The sequence below is a fragment of the Procambarus clarkii genome, chromosome 51 (genome assembly GCF_040958095.1).
Source record: "Procambarus clarkii isolate CNS0578487 chromosome 51, FALCON_Pclarkii_2.0, whole genome shotgun sequence".
NCBI lineage: Eukaryota > Metazoa > Arthropoda > Malacostraca > Decapoda > Cambaridae > Procambarus > Procambarus clarkii.
This window is the reverse complement of record NC_091200.1, coordinates 18,470,100-18,484,931: the sequence shown is the minus strand read 5'-3', so window position 1 is coordinate 18,484,931 and position 14,832 is coordinate 18,470,100. Positions and strand designations below refer to the sequence as shown.

The 14,832-nt window shown below is 42.6% G+C and overlaps 1 protein-coding gene across 4 annotated transcripts in view; it reads left to right on the top strand.

Annotated features, from left to right (window-relative positions):
* MESR3 (misexpression suppressor of ras 3) overlaps window positions 1–14,832 on the top strand; it is a 187,868-nt gene that overhangs the window by 126,084 nt on the left and 46,952 nt on the right. For 2 of the 4 annotated variants that reach the window (XM_069304054.1, XM_045768897.2), the window contains exon 1: window positions 8,071–8,283. The exons of the other annotated variants lie outside the window; for them this stretch is intronic. The gene's annotated coding sequence lies outside the window, so the exon portion shown is untranslated. Of the gene's footprint in view, window positions 1–8,070; window positions 8,284–14,832 lie in introns of those variants that run through there. 4 annotated transcript variants of the gene reach the window in all.

Genomic DNA, 14,832 nt, shown 5'->3' with positions numbered 1-14,832 from the left:
TGATCGGTTAAGAGTTTGTCTCATACTTCGACTAGGCTTCTCTTATGATAGTCTGATTAATAAGGTTATTGCTGATTACGACTCGTAAGTCCACATAATCATCACAACCCGGGTAATCAGGTAATTTTTTTTGTCAGAAAAGTGTTAAGTTCCCTTTTGAGGTTATCAACCTTTGCTCCGGAAATATTTCTTATTTTAACTGACATTATTTGTGGATTTTTCCCTATTTTTTTCTGTTCTTGGAAGTACTATTGATCGCGATTAAAAACGTACACTAGAACACACACACATAAGCTCGCACGTTTTCTTGAGCATAGCTCCGTAAACACTCAGTTAATTAAGTACAGATTGGCAAATACATTCATTAGGATTAGAGTTCCTTGGAATGCCATGGTTCCATTTATTTGTGTGTATAAACGGAGTTTTTAGTTTGGTTTCATCTACAATGTTATAATTATCATACTATAACTGAATGTTGCTGGATATAGAGACCACATTTATTAATATAGACTTTATAATTCATGAAAATGAAATATGTTGCGTTTGTCGGCTTTTATTAACGTGCCGTTTTCTGTAGCGTTTTCAGCTGTGGATTTATATATATATATATATATATATATATATATATATATATATATATATATATATATATATATATATATATATATATATATATGTCGTACCTAATAGCCAGAACGCACTTCTCAGCCTACTATGCAAGGCCCGATTTGCCTAATAAGCCAAGTTTTCATGAATTAATATATTTTCTTTAATTTTTTGCTTATGAAATGATAAAGCTACCCATTTCATTATGTATGAGGTCAATTTTTTCTTATTGGAGTTAAAATTGACGTAGATATATGACCGAACCTAACCAACCCTACCTAACCTAACCTAACCTATCTTTATAGGTTAGGTTAGGTTAGGTAGCCGAAAAAGTTAGGTTAGGTTAGGTTAGGTAGGTTAGATAGTCGAAAAACAATTAATTCATGAAAACTTGGCTTATTAGGCAAATTGGGCCTTGCATAGTAGGCTGAGAAGTACGTTCTGGCTACTAGGTACGACATATATATATATATATATATATATATATATATATATATATATATATATATATATATATATATATATATATATATATATATATATATATATATATGGCTGTAAACGAAAGTTTTTAATGAGAGATATTTGTGTTTGTGAGTTGTATATTTGTAGTAATAGTAATGATCATATTATCACCACTTGGCCCCCTGAGCACCCAGCAGTAATTGGCCACTAATGGTAGATTGTGTTCTCCGGAAAATATGGCGCTGAGCAACATAACCGGTCGGCCGAGCGGACAGCACGCTGGGCTTGTGATCCTGTGGTCCCGGGTTCAATCTCGGCCGCCGGCGAGAAACAATGGGCAGAGTTTCTTTCACTCTATGCCCCTGTTACCTAGCAGTAAAATAGGTACCTGGCTGTTAGTCAGTTGTCACGGGCTGCTTCCTGGGGGTGGAGGCCTGGTCGAGGACCGGGCCGCGGGGACACTAAAGCCCCGAAAACATCTCAAGATAACCTCAAGATAACCGGTTCCCAGTACTTGTCCCGAGGCCCATAACTCAGGAAAATAATAATACAAAATAATAATAATAAATAAATAAATAATAATAAGTATTATTATTATTTATTAATTTTATTAATAATATTATTAATTACGTCCTAAAATTTGTATTTTTAATATATTTATACATATACATTGAGTCTTTCGCCTTCATTCAAGCACTTCGGCATTGTAGTACGTTTCTTAATAATAATAATAATAATAATAATAATAATAATAATAATAATAATAATGGTAATGTCTTCCTACAGACATAATAACATAGGATAAAAACCCACACTTGTGTATTTGTGAAATTTATGTAAGGAATTTATATCAAGTTTTTTCGCACTCTCCCGAGTGCTTTATCAAGGTCTGAGTGTGTAATTAGGACGAGACTTACATCTCAAAGTCTGGTCCTAATCACCACACTCAGACTTTGATAAAGCACTCAGGAGAGTGCGAAAGACTTGGTGTAAATTCCTTACATAAATTTCATAAATACACAAGTGTTGGTTTCTGTCCTATGTTATTAAGTCTGTGAGAAGATACTACCATTTTTAATTATTATTATTATTTTTGAGAAACGTACTACAATGCCGTAGTGATTGAATGAAGGTGAAGAAAAGACTCAATATATGTATAAATGTATTCAAAATACAAATTTTCGGATGTAACCCACATTCTTTCTCAAGGTGTTCTGCTAGAACATTGTATTGTTGGCAGAACATTGTTCTGACAGAGCATTGTATCCAGTACCTTGAGAAAGGATGTGGGTTACATCCGATTTTTGTTGTTTTGTTTTTAAACATTTATACATACATTAGGTCTTTCCTGCACCTTCATCATTACTATTATTATTGTTGTATTTGGGTAGCATGGCATTAATCATTGTGTGTTTTCGGCATATTGAATATATTGTAGACAAAATAGTTTTCATTCATATAGCAGTTTTATATCTATGGCATAATCGGTATCTAACATTAGCTTTCTCTGGAGGATAAATGACAGGATAGAAGTCTGTTGAGGCGATAACACGGTTTAAATAGCCAGTGTGACGGGTGCGAAGTGAGGGGATGGTTGACGGGTAGTCTCCCCCCTCAACCCCCCATCCCCACCCCCCTCCACCCCCATCCCCACCCCCTCCACGGCAACTTGTATGCAACTGATGCATCGTGTGCCACTTCTGGTTCATCTCCCTCTTCTAGTATGCTGTTCTGCTTGAAATCAAAAACATTTTTCAGTATCAATGAGTCCTGGTGTAATAGAATTTTGTGTTTTTAAATGTATATTTTGATGTTGCAAGATATTGGGGTTTGCATGGGCACGTGACCGTGTTAGGAGGCAGTTTGAAACGGGCGCCCCCAACGGTTCTGTCATTCCTGGGAGGTGGCCCGACTGCTTGCGTGGTCTCTGGCCTCTCTGCACACTGCCAACACACCAGAATTCACCACAAACCTTACTTGTGTAAAGGAGGAAATGTAGATGTTTATCTCTCAGAATGTTTGGTAATATGTTTATTGTTTGTGATGTGTGTGTATGTATGTATTAACACGATGTACTGAACGGGGTGAGAATAGCTCGAGCTACCTCATCCCTTTGTGTGTATTTTATATCAATAAACTTATTTCAATTTCAATTTCAACCACAAACCAATACTGTTGGTTGTTGCAAGCTCCGTGTGTGTGTGTGTGTGTGTGTGTGTGTGTGTGTGTGTGTGTGTGTGTGTGTGTGTGTGTGTGTGTGTGTGTGTGTATATCTCGGGAGACTGGAATTTGTGTGTACTTATCTGATGGAGGGGTCTTGTGAGATGTGTTGGGTCAGGGATGGCCACCCGCCCCTGGCTGCTGCTGGTAGATAAACACTTGCAAGAGAGTCAGTAAACATTCTCAACAACGGGCCACTCAGAAAGTGTTCACTTCTAAGCTTCTTTTATGTGAAGTTAATTTTGTGGCAGCCGGTATTATGATGCGCAGTTTGGTGTTGCAATGATCAGATAATATTGGTCCTGCATTACGTCACCGCCTGGGAATGTTTTCAAATTTATATTATTATTATTATATCTTAAAATACGAAGGAAGTTAGGATGACAACTATACAGTTGTTTTAACACGATATTTCTTAGTTACTATTTGATAAAAGGAATATAGGCATCTAAAATTATACATAAGCCTATTGAAGTAGGCTACCGTCACCCATCCTTGTGTAGCCAGCCACTCAAGCGTATGTCTCCTGTTGTCCGCGTGTGTCTATTGTTGGGAACACAAAGTTGCAAGTAGCACGGGCTATGGTGAGCCCGTAGTGGACTTACCTGGCACAGGAGCGGTACTGTGTGATGTGTCTCTTAGACGTTGTCACTTAAATACGCACACTAGGGCGTGTACCTCAGTGCTAACACCCGCTCACTAGCTTTCCCATCATTAGCATTATTAAGTCGGTAATGGCTTGAGAGTTCTATCCAGACTTTACCCATTTTTTTAATTTGGATTAAATAACAATAATAATGGCTAACAAGAATATTTGTATTACACGAGTCTTGTATTCCAAGCATGTAGGGATGATTTAATTTGGATGTGAGATCATTGTATGACTTCACTTACATTCATGGTCATTAATGCGTAGTTTTCCGTATATACATGATTGTTTGCTACTGCTGAAGCATGATGCTGTGCACGGAGTTCACTCTGGACTTGTACCGTCTGAACAAAAATAAGGATAGCAAAACACGTGGGGTTGACCTTGGTAGAGGTTGGGGAGGGGGGGGGAGTGGAGGGGGTTGTTAATAGGGTGTTATTTTCCACGCTGCTTCACCTGCAACTTCTCGAGCGCTCTCCCGTGATGCAGCCGGGGTGGGGGTGTGTGGTGGGGGGTGCTGGTGATGCTCTTATGGGAGGGGTAGGCACCAGCAGGATACTCAACCTCCGCCTCCCTCCCTTGCCTTCCTCTCTCTCTCTCTCTCTCTCTCTCTCTCTCTCTCTCTCTCTCTCTCTCTCTCTCTCTCTCTCTCTCTCTCTCTCTCTCTCTCTCTCTCTCTCTCTCTCCTCTCTCTCTCTCTCTCCTCTCTCTCTCTCTCTCTCTCTCTCTCTCTCTCTCTCTCTCCTCTCTCTCTCTCTCTCCTCTCTCTCTCTCTCTCTCTCTCTCTGTCTCCCTCCCTCTCTCTCTCTCTCTCTGTCTCTCTCCCTCCCTCTCTCTCTCTCTCTCTCTCTCTGTCTCTCTCCCTCCCTCTCTCTCTCTCTCTCTCTCTCTCTCTCTCTCTCTCTCTCTCTCTCTCTCTCTCTCTCTCTCTCTCTCTCTCTCTCTCTCTCTCTCTCTCTCTCTCTCTGTCTCTCTCCCTCTCTCTCTCTCTCTGTCTCCCTCCCTCTCTCTCTCTCTCTCTCTCTCTCTCTCTCTATCTCTCTCTCTCTCTCTCTCTCTCTCTCTCTCTCTCTCTCTCTCTCTCTCTCTCTCTCTCTCTCTCTCTCTCTCTCTCTCTCTCTCTCTCTCTGACACATGAACATAGCAACCCGTTCTCGCACTTGCTTATAGTCAATATCTTGCTTATGAACAAGTACATATGTGACATACTAATTTATTGTGAATATTTGAGGTTGAATAGCTGAATAGAAAACCACAACCTAACCTAACCTTCTTAATATGTTAAGATATTACAATTAGTACTGAACCAATTCCTATATTGATATTACAGTTTTATAAAAATAATAAAACAAAACTAAAATATTTAAATAAATTGTAAAGTAACTCAGGATATTGTCAAATTTTGTATAAAATATTGTTTAATAAAACTGAGGGAAAGGTTAGTGCTTTGAAAAAAAATATGGCTTGGAATATGTCGCATTGATGACCAGACCACACACTAGAAGGTGAAGGGACGACGACGTTTCGGTCCGTCCTGGACCATTCTCAAGTCGATTCTATCAACAAAGTAAGTCAACTTACTTTAGCCACATTATTGTGACTCATCGTCTGAATATGTCGCATATTTATTTATTTATAAGCGAAATAGTGACTATAAGCAATAAGTGATATATGTGCTGTCTTGTGGGAGAGCAGGTTGCAACATAGGCAGCATGCATATAGATGGTGATATATTCTACAAGGGCAAGCATTTGTTTGGTTAACTTCACGGCTGCGAGGAAGGCGCCACCAATGGGAGGAGAGACAATACAAAAGACTAGCGTACCATATCACTAATTCCACAACGAAGAGACAAATGATTCAATAAAAAAAATCAGAGGTTATAGAAACAATAACTTCCGGCAGGTAAGGGATCACCTAAGATGTAAGAATATCACGGGTAGATGCGGCCACATACTGTTTCATAAGGAGTGTTCAACTCAAAAAACAAATGACAAAATAGATTAACAAATTATCAATACAAAATTAAGAATTATGGAAATAAGTGTTGCTGTACTTTTGAAATACACAAAAAATTAGCATTACTCAATGAAAATGTGTGAACAATCAAGAATTTCTGGAGAACATGCTTTATGAGAGTGAACTCGGCGATGTCAGAAATGGACTAGGTCACCAGGAAGACCAGTGAAGCTGTAGACAGATTTAGTCCAGTTCTTGAGAACAAAATATGAAAACCGTATCATCGTCCCCCTAGGCTCGACAGGCTGCGACGTAAGGTAAACAGAGAATCACGGGGGGGGGGGGGGGGGTAGAAATAGCCTAAGTTACTCTATCCCTTTGAGATATATTTTTGTTCTTGTCTCAATAAACATACTTGAACTTGAACAGAGAAGCCAAGAGGTGTGAAGAATTAGATCCATCAATATTTAGGTGATTCACAGGAGTGTCTGCTCCTATACCACACGTGACACTGGCCTGGAACCCTGAAAATCCTCGTACTTTAAATAACAAGAACTTATTATTTAAAAATTAGAAACTGTGTAAAAAAATATAGGATGAAAATGTAATATCATACAAAAGACAAGGAATTGTTCCACAGTCATATCATGAGGAAAATTACTGAATGACCTGGTAATGATGGAGTTGAAAGACACGGAAGTGACAACGAGACGAGACATACCAAGTTGCTCTTCGAGAAGTTTTCAAACTAGAACTTAAATTGCGCCTCATTATAACATACGAGATGTCATCTAATGAGTGTGTGTGTGTGTGTGAGCTGTAGTTACAATAGGGGAAGGTCATTAAATGCAAGTAAAAATGGCCCTGGTGGCCCGCTCTCTAACTAGGCAGGCTTCCTGGTTGATAGTCTGAAACTGCAATTATAAATAACGTGCTCGCTGTATAGAATAAAGGGCTTAGAATATCTTTTGTATGGATTCTATCTCATCAATATAACTTATCATGATGATAGACATATAGTCAAACTAGCATGCAACAAAGGTGAACTAGACCTAGGTACAGATATCCCCCATCTCTGCTGGTAAGACAGTATTGCTTCAATCATTCAGGTCTGATTGGGGAAAAATCACACTCACAAAGGCTTGAACGTACTAGTGTAAAAAGTTATGCGTTGTTTAGATCTGAAATCATTGTATATGAGCAGCTTAAACCGTCCACCAGACAGTGCGTTAGTGGTTACCAGAATAAGGCTGGGCTGCTTTTACATTTGGGCACCCTGTCTGTCTGTCTGGGTTCGAATCCTTCAGGGGTGAGTTTTGTGTTGCATGTTAGCTTGGGACCATTCAAGCTCGGCAGCACAAATGTTACTCACATGGTCCCAGTATATATATATGGATCTTAGTTCCAGGCTCATTGAAACTACAAGAGACCCTAGAGCATAGCGCAGCAAGTTTTCTCTTCCAGCGCCTCAGTGTCGCGATCCAGAGGGGACATGCCCGCTGCATCCTCGGTTCCTGCCCAGCGTCGGAGGAGTTCGAAGAAATGTACAGCCTTTAGGAAACAAACTTCCCTTTATTTCCGCTTAATGACCACTTTTTGTAACCAATCAGATATGTAACTGTGTAACCTTGTATAATAAAGTGTACAACATAAAAAAGTATTAAGAGCTTTTAAACTAGTATTAAGAGGTATTGTGCGGGCATCACATTGGAATGTATAAAATGTGTGAATGTGGCTTTGCCTTAATTTGTGTTTTTTTTATTTAACAAGTACTGTTGATGCTCTCTTCTTTGACTATATAAAAGGGTGTGTGCTGTCCAAGTGATAATTTGTGTAAAGTCATATTAGTTTATAAGAAGTTAAAGCACTTGATAAACATTCAAAACTTCCAACTCGCGTGAGATTGGCAAGCCGTGGTGGTTCCCATTAGTATAACCTCTCATTACCATACACTATCGCCATAATTCCAGTTTGCATTCCGAATGGTACAAAAGTTTTCCCGATTTTAGGAATGTGTAAATTAGCATGTTGCGTATGTTAAACTATGGAACATAGTTTTAATTACAGGAATACTATAGAGGCGAAGAGGCGGGTCTAGTGGCTTATGGCAGCTCCCTGGCCTGACTGGGGACGGAGCCTGGCTCGCCCCCGCCACCACCTGCACCACCACCACCTCGTACTTCAGTTAGCGGCTCACCAGCTCCACGGTTACTGTGCAGAGGGAGATTTGCCATTAAATTACAGTGACATTGTGACGCTTGGGGCATGTCAGCCAAAAGAGGAAATGTGGAAATAGCGAGGAGGGGGAGAGTGGAATGAGGAGGTTGGCCATGACGCGATGTTAGGTGACCAAACCAGGTCGTACAGGTGCTGACGACGATAAGGTAAGGCAACAGGCGAGTTGTACGATAAATTTTTCCCGAGTGCTGGCTGTTTGCTTCCTCGAGGCTATGGGACCCTACAACTGCACCAGAGGTGGTACCCCTTACATATACATTTTGTATATTTATGATGTGTGGGGGGGGGTCACAACTGGTTGTTGGAACAAGGGGATGTATATTGAGAAATGGTATCTTTATACAGGTGCAGATGATATCAACGTGGCAGAAGATATGAAGACCAGACCACACACCAGAAAATAAAGAAACGACGTTTCGGTCCGTCCTGGACCATTCTCAAGTCGTATAATAATGGCTTCTTTATACATTCTCTTGGTTACTTGAAGCCTGAACCGAGTTAGGGATGAAAAATGTGGTTGAAGATAAAACAAAAACAGTTATACCTTTGCACTTAACCTAGGGTGGGAGTGAAGGGTTGGTTGAACGGGGGAGGGGTACAGATTGAGGACAGTTGTTTGAAGGGATCTTGTGATAATTTTTGGGGTGGTTGCCGTAAAATTTTGGTAACAAGGTAATTTAAAATAGTATGATACAGTACTTGAATATTCGAAACTTTTTTGGTGGGAATGTTTCTACGTTGTTGGTGGTCGTATTAGTAACGTGGTACGGAAAACCTCACATGTGAACGTTGCACGTAAATTGACATAGTTGAAATATAACACCAAGGCCTGTTCAGACTAGATACTTGAATCAGCTCTGTGACTTGTTGATCTCAGTATTGACCTCGGTCTTTGACTCGTGACTCTGACCATAACCTTTGACTCTTGAGCCAAACACGTTAAGTTACCGGAGCTGTCTGCACGGACATTCGTCTTTCGTGAGATTGGGCACGTTTAATGGTGAGGTTGGCAGCTCAGGCGAAGAGGTATAGTTTTGTTTATCGTAATGCTGCATTCATCTTGTATATTATTTGTATCGACCATGCAGTCGCTAGTGTCTCAATACATTAATTATGCTAGGCTTGGTAAGGTATGAAGAAACCTGTTTCCAGTGTGCGAGGCTGCCCTCCAGCACTAGGGACTTCCTAGTACATATAGCACATTCTTCCTCCTTGTCAATTAAGGTGAAGAAGGGATTCAGGCGACATCAAAGTGTAGAAATTTGAAAGGAAGTACGAGCAATAATTAATAGGCAAGCTTCCCGGCTTGCTGATTTGTGTGTGATTGGAAGTTAAGTTAATCTTGTTCTCTCTTGCAAGATAGTTGGCGAGTGTAAATTTTTTTCTCAAGTACTTCAGCACATGTGGGTGTGCATTAACTAGATGGATACTTTGGTGTGCTGCTACATGGAGTAGTACTCCGATGCCTATGCATGCATATATATACTTTTCTGTTCCTCTTTTGTCGTGGTTTTGAGTAAAACAAATGTGGCATTATTTTTGTTCTTTCGGTTATGCTTGCATGAATTCCTCCTCCATTTATTCCTTTTCCAGCTCCCCACCATACCTCCATGGAGTTAAAGGGGGGGAAATAAATGCCTGACAAACTTTAATAGTTGAACGGCAAGGTTTCCAAAATACGACAGGCAAAAAGTCAGGAAGTTTCCAGTTGGAGGAATTTGGTAAGTGGAGTTCCCCAAGGCTTGCCACAAGATTAATATCAGAACTAAGGTTAAAGCTACCAGGACAGGCTAAGGGAACAAAGGCGGACAACCTAGAGGAGAGAAGGAGCAGAGGGTGTACGATGCCATCATAGATACTGAAGGGGAATAAACAAGGCGGACAAGGACAGCCTATTTTAAGTAGAACAAGAGAATATAGGTGGAAGCCGAAAACGCAAAAGAGTGTCGAAGAAAGTTAAGGAAATTCATGTACCCAGTGTGGTTAAGCAACAAATGCAATTCACTGAAGTCGTGAAACCATCTCAAGTCCACAACTTTAAAGCCAGGTTCGACAAAGAATTCAAACGTCGGGAAAGCTAAATTTCAGGCAACAGGTAAATCAAGGCTAGGAGGCGGAGCATATAGAGCTAGACCTCGCTCCCCAGTAGTCACAATTAGGTAAGCATCTCGCGACACCCTCCCATCTCTCTTCACTGTTGTCCTCTGAACCCCGCTCCCCCCTTACTTTGCCTCCCACTTCCCCCACGGTGGCGGATGAGAGTCACCAAGGGTGTGTGTGTGTGTTTGGGGGAGTACGGGCGGGGGTTAGCCAGCAGACCGCTTGCTGGGTCCTGTTGCTGCTCTAGACATCAGCATCTCCTAATGCTTCTGCAACTGCTGTCTGGGCTCCTGCTGCTGTTAGTATGGAGTTTTGCTGCTGCCGTTGCAGGCATAGCAACCTATCCTGTTGACTTGGATCTTGTCGAGGTTGGTCTGTTTAGGCACTTTCTTCCCACAGGGCTTCTGGCAGTTGGTTCTTCGTCCACTTGTACTTAGACGGCGAGATTCGATGTTATAGTTTGTCGATGTATTCATCGCCAATGAACTTCGGCGACAAGGGTGTTTAGTTATATTGTTTGTGTGAAATGTGACGTAGACGTTGAAGAGCCCAGGGGCTCAAGAAAGAGCCCTTGGGCACAATAATAATCGCAATATAAATACAAATTAGTATAGTTTGTAAAATATACATAAAACCTGTTAGCGTGGTTAATCAGTAGGTACATAAATGTTATATTACATAAATCCACTAATACACAAAGCGTTTTGGCTGTCAAACATCTGTTGTGAAGGCCAGGGCGTGTTTCATCTTCAAGAACGGTGTGACAGTTGGCTTGCGTGGTGTGATTACCTGGAAGGTAGTTGCGTGCGCCTCTGAAAACTACTTTCCGGTGGTCAAAGGGTAGAAAAACAACAAAAAAGTTTCCTTCCTCTATGGGAAAATCCCTAAGAGTAACAAATTACTCTCATCCTGAAGTTTAGACGAATGTGTTCCCACTGCGCCAGTAACCCTGTGACACCAGATTTATTATTAATCACTCTTGCTGTGGTGTTTGCCTGTGGCGCATTTTTTTTCATTCTAGTCTGGAAACGAGATCTCTTGCCGTGTCATAAGTCAGTGATGATGCCTTGAACGACAACCGCTTCTTGTTGCGGCGACGACTACCCTTGCAGTACTGGCGGTGGCATGTCTAGGACCAGCTTAACGACTTGTCATGTCGCTATGACTCTAATTCTAATTACAGTATAAACCCAATTTTCCCCGCTGGTGTTGTGACGAAAATGTGTTGGTTTAACTTAAATTAAGGTTTACAGAGTTAATGTCAAGAGTTGTGCAAGGCGATACTAAGATATCCATTTCGTAAGATGGTTCATCAAACTGATATGAAATCAGTTTGCCATCACTGGCAAAGGTTGGATAGATTACGAGGATATCGTGAACTTTAGCATGTTGCTTTGCTGTCTGGCTTTTGGCAACACCCGCTCCCTTGTGTTCGTTTTGTAATTGTGTCAGTGCTAATAATTATCTTGTTTACTCTGTAAAGTGTTGATAGTGTAACCGTATCAGATGTGAAAATAAAGCCATTTGTTACCATGGCAAAGGTTTATTAAGTTTGTAAATGGAGTTAGTGTGGAGGTTTGTTGACTGGCGCGCTGAGGGGGGATGAGGCTACTCACCGCGACTCTCTCTGTGCGGCACAGAAATACTCTTGCTAATTTTATTACACTTAAATAATGAAAGAAAATGACGATAAAGAACATACCTGGTCGTATTATTGGAAGCAAGAAATGTTTCCAAATATGAGGGAGGAGGTTCGGGGACGGTTGTTTAAGAAAACATGCTATTAATAGTCACGATTGTGGAAGTGTATAAACAGTTTCCACGACTCTTGTTAGTCGAGGAGCAGCCACAGCTGCAGCAGTTGTCATGGTGATGTACTTTTATCATGACTTAGCCTGGGGCTCCCTCACTGACTGCCACCAGCTTGGGGGCCCCAGCAACCACTCTCCGGGTCCTCCTCACTGCCTGCCACCAGCTTGGGGGCCCCAGCAACCACTCTCTGGGTCCGCCTCACTGACTGCCACCAGCTTGGGGGCCCAGCAATCACTCTCTGGGTCCGCCTCACTGACTGCCACCAGCTTGGGGGCCCCAGCAACCACTCTCTGGGTCCGCCTCACTGACTGCCACCAGCTTGGGGGCTCCACCTGCTTATTTAAAATCAACAATTCTTGAACTAGAATGATAACCTAACCTGCCTAAAGTGTCGGCTTTGTAATAGGTGCTTTTTTCCTCATTGAAGATATATATTCATTAAGATGTATAGTTGACGTTATAAATGCATCTTATTTCACTGGATCAGTGCTGGTGGCAATTACCCAGCATCATTATAGGTACACAGGTGACACTGAGCTCTACCTGGCGCCAGGGGTGGGGGTAAGCTTAGTGTGGGCAGGGGGAAGTTGGGGAAGGGAAGGGGTAATGATTCTGGCTGAAGTCATCAGGGACGAGAGAGTCAACACGTTGCCTCTCCTGCCCCTCACACTTGAAGCTGCTATTGTTCGAGTCACTGTTGTGCCTGCCTCCCTTTCCTTCATCTCTTCCCTCCAATCACCGCCCCTTTCATTATCACCCCTCCCTTTACCACCTCTCCCCTTTACCATCCATACCTTTCTGCACATGGTCCGAAACCTTCATTGAATAATTCGCCTTCTCTACCTTTCTTACCTTAATCCTTACTCGTGGCGCCCTTCCTTACATGGTTTTCTTGCCTTGCCTTAAAGGCAGAGACGGGAGATGCTAAGATGATGATTCCGACCAGAGGCTTCCAGGATGCCCCCCGGACGAGAGGCTTCCAGGGTGCCCCCCGGACGAGAAGCTTCCAGGGTGCCCCCCGGACGAGAGGCTTCCAGGATGCCCCCCGGACGAGAGGCTTCCAGGATGCCCCCCGGACGAGAGGCTTCCAGGGTGCCCCCCGGACGAGAGGCTTCCAGGATGCCCCCCGGACGAGAGGCTTCCAGGATGCCCCCCGGACGAGAGGCTTCCAGGGTGCCCCCCGGACGAGAGGCTTCCAGGGTGCCCCCCGGACGAGAGGCTTCCAGGGTGCCCCCCGGACGAGAGGCTTCCAGGATGCCCCCCGGACGAGAGGCTTCCAGGGAGCCCCCCGGACGAGAGGCTTCCAGGATGCCCCCCGGACGAGTCTTCCAGGATGGTACTAAACCAGACTAACCTACCAGGAACATTGTCAATTATATCATTGTACTGAAACGTGTGGTTCACGAATGTGTACACAGATGAATTATTGGAGATATGTAAAATAGGCTGCTGCATAAAATAGATTAAATAGGTCATTCACTCCGTGCAAATGCATCTATCTATAGATAATGTCTAAGGCTGATATATAATCTATTTGCCATATACTTTTTAGCAGATGGCTGAAAGGGATAATATATAACATTGTATATGTATGTGATGACAAGTATGCTCACACACGCACACTTGTGTGAGAATGTGTGTATGTGTATTCACTTAGTTGTATTCACCTAGTTGTGCTTGCGAAGGTTGAGCTCTGCTCTTTTGGCCCGCCTCTCAACTGTCAATCAATCAATCAACTGTTACTAATTTTTTTCCTACACACACACACACACACACACACACACACACACACACACACACACACACACACACACACACACACACACACACACACAGGAAACAGCCCGTAGCAGCTGTCTAACTCCCAGGTACCTATTTACTGCTAGGTAACAGGTGCATCAGGGTGAAAGAAACTGCCCATTTTTGTTTCTGCTATCACCGGGGATCGAACCCGGACCCTAGGATTGTGAGTCTAGAGCCCTCCACGCAAACACACTTAATAGATGCCAAGCCAGTAATGACTTGTACACACTAATACTTTCTAGGGTGGAATAATACCACATATACCATACCATAATACCACCCGCTTTAAGACGGGATCAACACTGCTGAACGTGGATAAAACTTTTCTTCTTAAAGTTCATATATTAACACATTGAGAAAGTTTAAAATCCTTCGGATGCTTTACCTTGCAATGCAGTCAAGAGATACTTTGATAAACGTTATTTTTTAACGGGAATGAAGATTATGAGCACCTACTAAAGGGTACCTTATCAACGAGACTGGGGTGTCATCGATGTGGTTGCAGGCTACGGACACTGATAGGTCTAAGGCTACCAGCCTAACCTGGCCAGAGACGGCCGCGGGCGCTCCCACTGCCCCCGCACACAAGGCAGGTTCACCTGTGTTGTGTAAACATTCTTCTTGATTCGTCAGAGTGTTGAGCTTCCTTCAGTGCTCACTGACCTTAGTCCCAGTACTAGTCCCACTCTTGGTCCCAGTCCTGATCCCAGTACTAGTCCCACTCTTGGTCCCAGTCCTGATCCCAGTACTAGTCCCACTCTTGGTCCCAGTACTAGTCCCACTCTTGGTCCCAGTCCTGATCCCAGTACTAGTCCCACTCTTGGTCCCAGTCCTGATCCCAGTACTAGTCCCACTCTTGGTCCCAGTCCTGGTTCGTCCTACTTGTGGGCAAGCACTCCGTGGGTAAATATTCTAGACTGTTTTTCTGGGGTATCCCAGATTATTTTGTAGGTTAATATGCGATAATCCCTCACTAGTAT